The sequence below is a fragment of the Pleurodeles waltl genome, chromosome 3_1 (assembly GCF_031143425.1).
Source record: "Pleurodeles waltl isolate 20211129_DDA chromosome 3_1, aPleWal1.hap1.20221129, whole genome shotgun sequence".
NCBI classification, from domain to species: Eukaryota; Metazoa; Chordata; class Amphibia; order Caudata; family Salamandridae; genus Pleurodeles; species Pleurodeles waltl.
The window spans coordinates 1,367,693,273-1,367,705,761 of NC_090440.1; positions in this window are offsets into that span (position 1 = coordinate 1,367,693,273).

Here is a 12,489-nt window from a genome sequence, read left to right on the forward strand (position 1 = left end):
GACTGCATTTTATGCCACTTTCATCTACCCTACACCACTGCACTCTATGCCGCTGCTCTCTACATCTCTCTACACCACTGCACTCCACAAACCCCTATTCTGCAACACTGCACACCACACTACTCTTTTATGTACTGCACTCTACACCAATGCATTCTATGCCACTCTATTCTACACCACTACCTTTTACGATACTGTATTCTGCAACACTGCACTCTATGCCACTCTCCTCTGCACTGCCGCTCTCTACTCTGCACTGTTCAACTCTATGCCACTTTGATGCCCTCTACACCGGTGCACTCTTTGCTACTACACTCTATGCCACTCTAGTCTGCATCACTGCACTCTTCCCCACTGCACTCTACATCATTCTACTCTACCTTGCACCACTCCACTCTACCAATATACTCCACTCTGTGACTCTCTATGCAACTCTCTCTAAGCCACTCAATTCAACTTGACTCCATTCTATTCTATGACAAACTAATCCACTCTATGCTACTCCATTCTGTAACTTCAATCTACGATAGTCTACTCCATTGTACACCACTCTACTCTACAACACTTAGGGCCTGATTACAACTTTGGAGTAGGTGTTAGTCCGTCCCAAATGTGACGGAGTTACCACCAGCCGTATTACGAGTTCCATAGGATATAATGGACTCGTAATACGGCTGGTGGTATATCCGTCACATTTGGGACGGATTAACACCTTCCTCCAAAGTTGTAATCAGGCCCTTAATGTCACTCTGCTACACAATGTACTACGCTCAGTGACACTCTATTCAACTCTCTCTATGCCATTCCACATTACTTTACTCCACTTTATGCCACTCCACTCTTCTTTATGCCTCTCCACTGTATGACACTCTGCCACTCCAGTCTGGGACACTCTACTCCACTCTTCAACAGTCTACTCACTCTGTGATACTGTACACCACACCAATCAATGACACTCTACGGCATACCATTCTCCTTTACACCATTAACTTTCAGCCATGCTGAACAGTAGCACACTAACGTACATATGACTAAAACACATTGACAAAAGCCAATAGCTCTTGCATGGGTGAGACCTATTGGCTTTGCCAATGCCTGTTTATAAGGTATGGAACTCTGAGGTGTCTTGCAATATCCTTATCATGTACACCAGAGGGTACTTTACCACATATAATACATGGTCACTCCATCAACTTTTACCACAAACCACTTAAACCTTAGTGTAGTGGTTCCCAGCCTGTGGTCTGGGGACCCCTGAGGGTTTGCGAACCCTCTTCAAGAGGTCTGGGACCGCCAAGAAAATGTAATAGTATTAACAGATTAGGTCCCCAGCTTTTAGTAATGACTTATTTGAGGGTTCCCCTGATTTCAGTAATGATTCAGTGGTGGGTCCCTGGATTCCAGTACTAATAAAGTGGGGGTCCACAGAAGTCAAAGGATGGGAACCACTGCCTTAGTGCATAGCTTCTGTCATTGTAAGCTAGTAAAATAGAGTGGAAGAAAGAAAGGCAATAGTCCCTTTGTTGCTTTAAACAGCTGCATTAATTATGCTTCATGACCATATCTGCCTTTCACCTCAGCTGCTGGCTCTGGCACAAGGTAGTGTGACAACAGAACTCAACTGTAATAACATCATAATAGTTGAGTTCAGCTGTCTTTTCTTTATAATCGGTGACTTGGTGCATCACAAGTAGCTGATTACAAAGAAATTAGTGGCTGCTGTCTACACAGGGATTACAGAAACCCATGTATTGTGTAGCGTGTAACACCAAGAGCTTCTTCAGTGTGAATGCTCCCAGTTTTGACTGATGTGGAGCCGAGCTGCCCAAGATCACACAGAGTAGAAGTGTTATTAGAATTTCTGTTTAAGGGCACAGTTTACAATTGTTGTACCTGATCGCTTTTGACCTTTCCAGTGCGGTCTCAAGTTTTCAATTTGTATGAGGTGAAGGATATGATCGGTGTGAGGGACAAAGGGTTTGTTCTTCCTTTTTTGCCTCCTACCTTTGTTTGCTTGGTGCATGAAGATGCAAGGTTTATAAACATGTTTGTTCACATTTGGTCTAATTACTTTGTGAATGTAAATAACAATAAAACATATTTTCAAACTGTGACAACATGCCTTCCTGTCTCCCTGTTTCATGTGCAGAGTCCATGATTGTTTACATTTATATGAGCCAGCAGTTCGCAAACAATGGGCGATTTGTATAGGATCAATAGAAAAGACCCCAAGGTTGTCCTTTTCCTCCTCAGAAATATATTGGCTCATATGCCCCTGGAGTAGGGGTTGACTGTAATCGCATCTCTTAATTTAAGTAAATAAAGACATTCTGCACGCCAGCCTACCTTGGTTGTAATTGTGTCACTTAGGGCCTGTCATTCACAGGAACGTTTTATGCAGTCTGGAGGCGCCACTAATCACTATGAAAAGTGCATAAAAATAGACAAGCAATAAATTAATAGGATATATTGAATAATTTCTGATTGTGTATGCCATTTGCACCGTGTATAGGAAAATGATAATTTAATAAGGGATTAAAGTATCCTTGTTAATGTGCAGAGCAAGGAGGATCCATAATTCATTTATATCACTCAGCAGAGGGCATCTAATATTGCTTCTTTGGTCTCGGCGGCATTTTTTGCTGTTTAAGTCAGAGAACATTTCAGAAATAGTAAATTGCAGGGCCTTCTGTGTAAAATCCATTTCTACAGCCATTACAGTAGAAATATAATTATCTCAAACTAGGCGTTTATTATTAAAACTCACATTAGAAAAGATTTGAAGCTGGAAGGCAAGAACGGAGAGAGAAAGTTGGCAGAGGTCTGAAAGGGATAGGAAAAAGTCCTCTTATTTACAAATTGATTATTCCCTGTGGTTGAAAGCTGAATTTAAATCATCACCTCTATCACAGACAGGTTTAAAAAGTTACATGAAGGGAGAGGGCAGGCAGTGGTTTGATATATATTCCTTCCTCTGACACCAAGTTCAACAGCCTAGAGGTCAAAGACCTCTTTAAAACCAGGAGGAGACAGAACGTGCTGTTCGCAAGGGCTTTGAAACCACAAGGAACCATGAGAGAGAAACAGTGCTGTTCACAAGGACACCTTCAAAACCTCAAGGAACCATGGGACTGAGACAGAGCTGGTAGCAAGGACAACTTCAAAGCCACAAGGGACCGTGGGAGAGAGGCAGTGCTGTTCCCAAGGACAGCTTCAAAACTGCAAGGAACCATGGGAGAGAGACAGAGTGGTTCACAAGGAAAGCTTTAAAACCTGCAAGAAGCAAGGAACACAGATAGCGCTCCTGGCGAGGACCTCTTTAAAACCAGTAGGAACCTAGGTAGAGGCAGGGCCACACTCACACTGACAGATTTAAAACTAATAGGAGCCAGGGACACAGAGATCATAACGGCCATGAGCAACTTTGCAAGACGTAGGAACCATGGGAGAACGGACAGCTGACTTGGTTAGCTTTGCAACAAGTAGAAGCCAAGGAGAATACACTGCACTGCGGATATAGGCAGGTTTACTACCAGCAGCCAGAGGAAAAGGGAGCTGCTGGGGAGACTAAAGGGATTGGCGGCAGTGGCAATTTTACAGCCATTAAAAGAGCGAGCAAGAAAGCGTAAAACACCAGATTTGGTAACTTTATATCCAGTAGGAGCCACAAGAGACAGAGCTTTCAAGCCAAGTGCAGCTTTACAACAAGTAGGCACAGCATGCTGGCATGTGAATCCTTGTAAGCAGTAGGAGAAAAGGGGGAAAGGAAATCAGTTCTGGCTTGAATGGTTTAACAATGAGTAGGATTGTAGCAACTTGTAGGAGCCAAGGGAGGCAGAGAACACCACTGGTATGACAGCTGTACAACCAGGTGAAGCTGGGGAGAGGGGCAGCGGAGTTAGCATGGGCAACTTGTTCACCATTAGGAAGTAAGGGTACCACTGGTATGGAATGCTTTAAAACCAATGGGCACCCAGGAAATACACAAAACCTCTGGCATTGCTGGAGTTACAGCCTATCGGAGTCAAGTATGGCAAAGAATGCAGCTGTCATAGACAGCTTGACAGCAAGTAAGAGCTGGAAGAGACAAGAAGTGAGGCTGGTGGGGGGCTACTGCAGAACTGGTTGGATCCATAGGAGACCAGAGGTCTGCTGTCATAGACAACTTACATTAAACAGAAGTCAGTGGTGGCAGACTTTATCAGTAGCACAGGGGTGGCTCCTTCGCAATGGCTAAGCCAGGAGCTGAAAAATAAAACAATATTTGGTTATCATTTTATCTTTCAGCTGCTGGCTCAACCAGCAGTGCAGGGGCAGGATGGGTCTGGGCCACATGAGGCCAGAGGGGGGATTGTCAAAGGAAACTAGTGGCCTTGGACAATCAATTTAGAAGAAACAACTTAAGAAAACAAGCTAGATGTACCAGAAAGAGCAGACGGGGCAACTTAAAAGCTTATGTTGTAAATTTGATTAAGGCTGGGATTCAAATTAGTTGACACCGATCAACACATTACCTAGAGACATCCAAAGAGTTAATTGGGACAAGTCAGAAAGAACCCTAACAGAAGTAAGCCCAGAAATATTCTAGTTAATTTCCTTACATATGCTGTGAAAGAGCAGATCTCATCTAATGCTTTCAAAATGAGAACAGTAAAAGAGAATGGGATCTTTTTGAAATCAGATCAGGTATTTCCTAGACCACTTTGAATAGACAATGTGAGCTGGGGAAGCGGCTAGAAGTTTGTTTTCAGAAAGTTAGGTGCTATCACTCAGCTAAAATTATCTGCCATCCCTGGAGTTATGTATAACAATAGGATGTATAACCTAAGAGGAAAACAGGAAGCTGATGGCATAAGAAAAGCCATTTGTAAGGGCAGCTGTTCAAAGGAATAAGGTATATGCGAGATAGAGGAAGGTTTTAGGTAGACTGGATTAACTTAGTCAGTGGAGGTCAATGTGTAAGTCTTGACACCTCACTTTTCTTCTCCTCTCAGTTATTATTTTTGTATATATACCTTTGGTATTAGGTGTATCCCAGGATGGCAAAAACGGCTCTTCAAGGGCATGAGGGAGTTAGGGAGGGTTCTCCAGTGGAGGGTGTGGGACAAGATTGTAGAGGAAAGGTCAGGGTGGGGCTGCATATGGGCAAAAAATGAAAAGAAATCTTTAGGGTCCTAAGGCATCTTAGTATAATACCTCAATATAGTTTCAAAATCGTTCAAATGTATGGGTTAGGAAGTAGAGGTAAAATAGCACCTATACAAATACTTTCATGGAATATAAACAATTTTCACACACTTGGGGGGCATGAAAGGTTACTTCAATATTTAACAGTTGCACTAGCACATATTATAATCCTGCGAGAAACGTATTCAATGAGGAAAGAGTGTACGGATCTTTTTAAGACAAAAAATGGGTTCAACAGATGATTTGTACTGACCTAATCTCTAGCACTAAAGAGGTGGCTATTTTGATCAATGAAACAAGTGACTGTATCCATCAAAGACAGTATTTCAGATAAATTAGGAAAATGGATTATAAATAGGCTACAAAAGTATGATTGCAATTACAGTCTAGTGGGCTACTGTGGTCCGAATATTGATCATTTTGAACCTCTTAGGATGGTGTTTTTGAAATTACTAGATTTCACTTTCCAAGTTATAACAGCTGGAGATTTTTATATTACAATGGATAACATGTTAGATAGATAGCTTGTTTCCCCTAAAATGCAAAAATATGATGGGACAGAAGGGATTATTTGATATATGGAGGAAAAGAGCGGTGGCAGTACAGGGTTATACGTTCCACAATCGAAAATATTGGTATTAGTCAAGCATTGGTTCTTTTCTAATAGACCAGACTATAAGAGAGAACATCCAAGAGGTCAAACGTGGTAGCATTCATGTCAGATCAATCTGCAGTTTTCTTAGATTTAAAACCTATTTTTAATTGAGAAGTTAAGAAGTTAAGAAGATGGGCTCTAGATCGTATGTTATTGTTAAACCAAGAGACAGTGAATGGTCTCTGTTTAGATGCAGAGGACTTTTTCCAATTTCACATAGGCACTGCCCTGCTAAACATAATATGGGACTCATTCAAGGCCTTTTTGAGTAGGAAGATCTCTAGCATATCATATTTTAAGAGGAGTGTTCATAAAAAGTGGTCAACACACTAGAGTCTGAATTGAGGAACCTGGAGAAACAATTGCTATCACAACAATCCGAACCTAATGAAGTAACAGTATTACAGGATAAGCTGCAAGAATTAAGAAACAAGCTGAGTTCACTACTGGAGGCTAGAGTTGGAAGAGGTGGGAAGCGAGTTAGATAAGCCATTTTGAGATTGGGAGAATTGTGGAAAATTAAAACACTGAAAGTGAGAAACACAATCAGAGAAATAATAAGTATAACGACTGGCTTAAACTTGATAAGTAGTAACAATACTGAAAAAGCCTCTAGCAGCTTTTTCGAAGATTTATGCACAGAAAATTTGTTGATAACTGAGGAGAAGGTGAAGAAGTGGCCAGGCAAACACAGTGACATAATGGTAATGATAGCCAGAGTTAAATCAGGGAAGCAATTAAGTTCAGTAAAACAGGAAAGGCAGCAGTCCCTTATGGCCTACCAGTGTAATCATACAAAGCTCTTGGCGACATATTATTGCCAGTAATTATAAGCTTATTTGAGGAGGTTTTTAAGAAAGGGTTGTCATTGCCTTCTTGTGGACGCAAGCCACTGCTACCTTAATACTGAAACCAAGGAAAAATCCTGTTAGCTGTGAGTCGTATACACCAATATCATTCTTGAATTGTGATTATAACATCTTTGCCAAAGTTTTAGTAGAGAGGTTGAATGGAGTAATAGGAGAGCTGCTATCGAGGATCAAAAGGATTTCCTAAGAGGAAGATCTTTGCATGAGTTAACTTATGGTCTCATTGGAACGATTGATCTTGCTGCCTTCTGTGAGATTCCACTGGAAGTTGTGACTTTGGGTGCTACAAAAACATTTGAAAAAGTCAACTGGACACATTTGTGAATGATGTAAAAGCACTATAACTTGGGAGAAAACGTTTGTGATTCGTTCATTTGATGTACCAAAACCCCTCTGCTAGAATACTTGTAAATGTAAGTCTGACCTTGGTCTTTAACATACTTAGGGGCATTAGGGAAGGATGCCCACTTACTCCATTATTGTTTAATTCATATAACAAGTCTTTGGCATGGAAACGTAGGAAGGAACCCTCCATTCCCCATTTTGTTCATAATGATGGGGAAAAAAGGTTTCTCTGTAGGCAGATGATCTCATAGTCTATACCTCTGATTTACAGACTTCCCTGCCTCTTGAGCAGTTGACAGTGGATTTTGGAAGGGTGCTAGGTTTTTCAGTTAATACCTCACAAACGGAAATCATGGTATGAAACCTGCATAGGGAGGATGAGCTAATTGGAAACAAGATGACATATCTCAGTATAAACATCATACAGAATCTTAAAAATCTTCCTGGAGTAAATTTTGGTAAGGCTTTGACATAGACAAATAGATTGAAGAAGTAATGGTCTCACCTTCCTCTGACCGTTTTTGGTAGAAATAATCTAGATGAGATGATAATATTGCCTAAATTTACTTTTCTTTTCAATACCATCCCCCTGTGCTTTAAGAAGGAGTGGTTAGATAGATTGCAAAGAAAAATTGATAGTTTTATTTGGGCATCAATGGAGGCAAAGGTATCTCAGGAGAAGCTCTGAAGAATGCTAAGGGGAAGAGGGATTAAAATTACCAGTTATGCAGTATTATGCCTGGGTATTTCAACTTAAGAATTGTAGAATGATACTCAATAGCACAGACCGTACAAAGACTGGTACTGTGTTAAAAGATATTAGAAGAGGTGATACACATTTTTGTACACGTTTTGGGATTCCACATTTTTACAAGAAAGTAAGGCTGAAAGTGCTGCAATCAATGGCTGTAGTTTAGTAGAAAAACTATCAGGCTTATGTATTACAGTAAGATTGTACCTAATTTGGACTCACCACGTTCACCAGAGCATGTCAAAGACAATCTGTCATTCCCTATTAAAATGATAGGTGGCTGTAGATGGGGCCAACTAATACAGGATTGTGAGATCCTACCATGGGACAAACTCTATGTGGCAGTGGAGGAGAACATGTCAAGATTCAAGTATTTACAGCTAAAAGCTAGTCCTAGAGTATGAACTATGAGATAGTTCAAACTGGAAGAACCCCTAATGTAGGACAGGACAGAAAGCCCACTAGACACCAGGAAACATTAACAGACAAGCATAGGCCAAGCCAATAGGTCTTGCCTATACAAGGGCTATTAGCTTTGGCAATGTGTTTTTGTCATGTTATACACCAGTGTGGCTATATCACATAGCGGACTGGGGATTTGATGAAACAGAGTGTATTAGAGTGCCATGGGGGGATTAGAGTGTCATAGAGTAGAGGGAAGTAGAGTTCAGTGGTTCAATACCTGCAAGTGTTGTAGAGTGTAGTGTCCTTAAGTGCAGTGTCTTGGAGTGGAATAGCATAGAGTGGAGTTGCATAGAGTGGAGTTGCATAGAGTGGGGTGGCATAAAGTGCAATGGAGTGGCATATGTCAGAATAGGACGGATCGGAGTGGATCGAGGTAGTGAGATGAATTGGATTGGAGTAGATTGGGATGGGGTGGATTAAGGTTGAGTAGGTTGGATTGAGTGGAGTGGGGTGGATTGAAATGGAGTGGGTGGATTGGATTAAGTGGGATGGGTTGGAGTGGGATGATTTAGGTTGGTTTTCGGTGGGTGGATAGGATTGGAGTGAATAGGAATGGGGTGGGGTGAATTAGATATGGGTGGGGTGGATTGGATTGGAGTATGGTGGTTTGGAGTGGGGTGAATTAGAGTGGAGTGGGGTGGATTAGACTGGAGATGGTGGATTGGACTGGATTGGAGAAGGGAGAATTGAGATGGGGTGGATTGGAGTGGATTGGAGTGGGGTGGATTGGACTGGAGTGTGGTGGGATGGAATGGACTAGAGAGGTGGAATGGATTGGAGTGGGGTACAGTGGATTGATTGGGGTGGGGTGGATTGGAGTGTGGTGGATTAGACTGGAGTAGGGTGGGGTGGATTGGACTGCAATGGAGTGGGTGGATTGGAGTGGGGTATATTGGATTGGAGTCGGGTAAACTGGATGGGAGATTAGACTGGGGTGGAATGGATTTTAAAGGGGTGGGGTGGGAGGATTGGATTGGGGTGGGGTGGACTGGAGTTAAGTGGATTGGATTGGAGTGGGTTGGATTGGAGTGGGATGGATTGCATTGAGATGGGATGTATTGGAGTGGGGGAATGGATTGAATGGAATGGATTGGGTTATAGTGGGTGGGATGGAATGAGGTGGAATGGAGTGGGGTGGAATGGAGTAGAGTGTGTATGGCAGTGGGGTGGATTGGATTGTTGTGGGGTGGTGGATTGGATTGTTGTGGGGTGGATTGGGTTGGGGTGGATTGGATTGAGGTGAATTGGATTGAATTGAGGTTGGGTGGATTGTATTGGAGTGGGGTGGATTAGAGTGAGGAAGATTGCATTAGGGGGTGAATTCAGAGAGGTGGGGTGGAGTGAGGTGATATGAATTGGAGTGGGGCAAATTGGATTTGGATGGATTGGGGTGGATTGGAATGGGGTGAGGTGCATTGGATTGGGGTGAGGTGGATTGGATTGGTGTGGTCAGATTAGAGTGGGACAGTGGAGCAGACTCGTTTGGATTGGAGTGGGGCAGATTCTTTTGGATTGGAGTGTGACAGACTTGAGTGGGGCATATTGTTTTGGATTGGAGTGGGGCTGTCTAGAGTGGGGCACGTTGTTTTGGATTAGAATATGGCAGATTGGGGTGGGACAGATTGTTTTGGATTGGAGTTCAGCAGATTGCTTTGGATTGGAGTTGGTCAGAAGGCTTTGGCTTGAAGTGGGGCAGATTGGAGTTGGGCAAATTGTTTTGAATTGGAGGGGGCAAATTGTTTTTGATTGGAGTGGGTCAGGTTGTTTCGGATTAGAGTGGGGCAGATTGTTTTGGATTGGAGCAGATTGTTTGGATCAGAGAGGGGCAAATTGGAGTGGAGCAGATTGAAGAGGGCAGATTGTCTTGGATTGAAGTGGGGTGGATTGTGGTGGATTGAACTGGTGTGGGTGGATTAGATTAGAGTGAGGTGGATTGAGGTGTGGTGAATTGGAATAGAGTGGGGGGTTATGGTGAGGTGTATTGGATTGGGGTGGGGTAGAATCGAGAAGGGTGGATTGGAGTAGGGCTGATTGGAGTGGAGCAGATTGAATTTGGCAGATTGAAAAAAAGTGGATTGGAGTGGGATGGATTGAAGTAGGGAAAAATGGAGTGGGGTGGATTGGAGTGGGCAGATTAGAGTTGGGCAGATTGGAGTGGGGCGGATTGGAGTGGGGAAAACGAGTTGGCTTGGAGTGGGGGAGTTTAAAAATTGGCGGATTACAGTGGGGCAGATTGTTTTGGATTGGAGTGGGGCGGATTGGAGTGGCGCAGTTTAGAGTGGCTTGGAGTGGGGCTTATTGGAGTGGATTGTTTAGATTGGAATTGGACAGATTGGAATGAGGTTGATTGTTTTGGATTAGAGTAGGATCTGATTGTTTTGGATTGGAGTGGGGCAGATTTCAGTGCAGAAGACTGGACTAGAAAATATTGTTTTGGACCGGAGTGGGGTGAATTGGAATGGCACAGATTGGAATGAGACAGATTTGGGGGGCGTTGTGAAGATTGGAGTGTGCTGGATTAGAGTGGATTGGATTGGGGTGAGGGGTTTATATTTTTGTGGGGTGGACTGGACTGAGTGAGGTGGGTCGGTGTGGACTGGATTAGGGCAGATGTTTGTGGGGTGGATTTGGGAATACTGCATGTCTGTGTTAAAGCGTCATTTCAGAAATTACACATAAGAAAGGAACAGTGTTGCTTTGCAATAAAATAGTCCTTATCTTTTGATAGCAGTGCCTACAAACAAAAACAAAAGACAGAAGATATGGCAAAATAAAAGAAAGTTAACTGTAGAAAATAAATCTTTGCAAATGAATTTGTCCTGCTGGGTGCATTTTTGCCAGTCACACAACCTGTGTTTGCATGCACTATAAGTTAAAAAGAACAAAATTGTACCTCAATCACGTAAGGAGCAGAAGAAGGGCACTGATTAAATTGAATCAATCAGTGCTTCGTCCCTGCTCCACAGAGTGTAATGGAAGTGACCTGATGAATTACGAGGCTGTAAAGAAGAGTGTCACACAAGCCAACAAATGCTAAGCAACAGCCAGGCTCCAAGCCCTTTTTGTTAACAACATTGTCTCACAAGCAAGAAGCTCACGTTAGTGCATGCTCTGGCAACTAGACCCTAAAAAATGATAGAGATGGGGGGATGTCTACCATAGATCTAGCAATGTCAACACCCCAAAAACAAGCAGGCAGTCTTCCCTCACCCGTAGGGTGAATGGGGATGATTATCACCAATTAGCCCCCCAGGAGCAGCAGAAAGCCCACTAGATACCAGGGACTTATTAAAAAAAATATAAAGTTGAAGATGCCCTCACCCATAAAACAATGCAGACACTCTTTCTGCCGCTCCCCCCACCCCGGGGGTAGATGGTGCTGATTACCCTCAATCTGCCCCAGGGACTGGAGTGGGCAGAAAGCCCAGTAGACATCAGGGATCATTTATTTTTTAAAGAAGATAGGGGTGGGGACTCCCCACCATAGTCCTGTCTATTCCCCTACCTCAAATGAAATGTGCTGACAGTGTTTCTCCCTCCAGAGGGTGGATGCGGATGATTCCCTTAATCTATCCCCTACTGAGGTAGGGCAAAAAAGCCCACCAGACATCATGAATTTTGTTTGTAAAACAATATAGAAGGGATCTGCCCTCCATGGGCATGGCCATGCTTCCAGCCCAAAATAAATGTGGCAACAGTCTTTCTGCCCCCAACTGGGGGATGGATAACAGTGGTTAACCCAATATGCCCAGCCAGAGAGGCAGAAAGCCCACTAGGGCTCATTTTTTTAAAGAAAGAATATAGGAGTGTGGGTTGTCCACCATTGCCTTGCCCATACCCCCACCCCAAGTAGGTATGGTAACTGCCTTTTCTGAACTCCCGGGGGGCAGACGGGTGATTAGCCCCAATGTGCCCCATGGGGGGGAGAAAATCTACTAGACAGCATGCAGATTGTATTTAAGAAAAATATAGGGGAGGTGAATGCCGACCATGGGCACGCCCCCATCCTAAATAAATAGGGCAACAGTCTTTCTGTCCCCCCTGGAGGTGGATGTGGGTAAATAACCCCAATCTGTACCATCTGAGATGGCAGAAGACACCATGGAATAAAAAGAAATCAGGGGTCTGGACTGCCAATCATGGGCTTGGAAATGCCCAAGTACAAATAAATGCACTGCCTCAAGTGGGCTGGATTGGGGTGGGGGGGACACTAGACA